The sequence below is a fragment of the Seriola lalandi genome, unplaced genomic scaffold (genome assembly GCF_002814215.2).
Source record: "Seriola lalandi dorsalis isolate HSWRI2012SDOR001 ecotype SW California unplaced genomic scaffold, Sedor1 jcf7180002054631, whole genome shotgun sequence".
NCBI lineage: Eukaryota > Metazoa > Chordata > Actinopteri > Carangiformes > Carangidae > Seriola > Seriola lalandi.
Window position 1 is genome coordinate 23,699 of NW_019525184.1, and position 1,736 is coordinate 25,434.

A 1,736-nucleotide genomic window follows, 5' to 3' on the forward strand; every position below is an offset into this window, starting at 1 on the left:
GTGTGTGTGTGTGTGAGTGTGTGTGAGTGTGTGAGTGTGTGTGTGTGTGTGTGTGTGTGAGTGTGTGTGTGTGTGTGTGTGGGCGGGTGGTCTCTGCAGCAGGAATAATGAAAACAGAAGCATGTGCAGTTTCAGAGTTGAACTTTCGAAATATCTCAAATCTAAACTGTGAATCCGTCACGTTCACGGTGAATAAATCTGGTTCTGACAGAAACGAGTCTTTTTGAACGACGACAACTGATGCTTTGCTTTATCGCTGAAACATCATGATAATCGTGGAGTGAAAATCGGACGCGGTGCCCCTCTACATCTCCACATGCACTAGTACAAATGATATAGTTGAACTTTTCTTATAACAAAACAGACATTAACGAAATATCATCTGATGAGCTCCATCATTTAAACCCTGAGAGAAGCCATTCTGCTTAATGAGTACCTTTCATTTAAAGCTCCATCCAGTCTGAAGGTCCATGTGTTTGATTATAAAGCAGGTCTCTTCAGAAGAGCCTGAAAACCAGCTGTCAGGACTTCTAGAACTTTGTGATGTCATGATGAAAGTCTCCGCCCTCACCATTAGAGAGCAGTGGATAAAGTTTATTCTTCTGAAATACCAAAGCATTTTATTCTGAATTTGAGCATCTGTCGATCATTTCAGCGCTGACAGACCGTCGCCATTTGCATTTACTGACAGAATGTAATAAAGATGGACGTCGTCTCTGTGACGTCACCCTCAGGTTTCTGAAGCTCAGAGTGAGCTGCCCCACCGTCGCCAACTTGGCAGTGTCTGACTCCGCCCCCTAACTCCCAGTTAATACAAATATGGTCAAAGAGGAGGGGCGTGGGCGGAGCTGAGACTTTGGTTCATTCCGGTTTGTAACAAGCATACGCTTACCCACCTGTCACTCAAACAGGCCACGCCCTCAATCCTCCATAACTGTAGTCCTTAATAAAATGTAAACAGTTGAATTATATAAACAGGTGAGTTATATGAACAGGTGAGTTATATAAACAGGTGAGTTATATAAACAGGTGTCATGAAGGAGGAAATTACCTCTAGAGACAAAAACAGTTTTTGCACCAGGCTGTAAACATGTTTATTTCTGCTGTAAAGTTGGACATTTTAATGGGAGTCTATGGGGACTGACTCACTGTTGGAGCCAGACTCTAGTGGCCGTTAGAGGAACTGCAGCTTCTAGTTTTCACTGTTGATACTTTATTTTTCAGCGTCAGAGGTGGATGCTTGATTTTACCAAGCTACAGTAGTAGGTTACAATCCGTTCCCTGTGATTGGCCTGGCTGTGACTCAGAAAACAGTCAGCCAATCAGAAGAGAGGCTCAGAGACAAATACCAGGAAGCCTGAGAGAAAAGATGCAAAGCTACACTGAAATGGTTTTTAAAATGGTTGTTAAAACCACAAATATATCTTCTTATGGATCAACACTTCAAATAAAACACAGAAGAAGAAGAAAATATGGAGCTTTAAATATATTTTACTGAAGTAAATTTTTCAGTTCAGGACTTGTAAGAGAATATTTTTAAACTTTGTTTTTGCTTCTTCGTCTTAAGTAAAGGATCTGAGTACTTCCTGAACCACTGCTGAAATAATCTTAAAACCAACTCCTGGCCTTCATAGTTCTCACTACGGAGCAGCTGATGTTAGTGTGAGTCAGTTCAGACGTTCATGCTCCCCTCAGGATGAACTGTAATAACTCTGGTGATCCTCTGACTCCTTCTG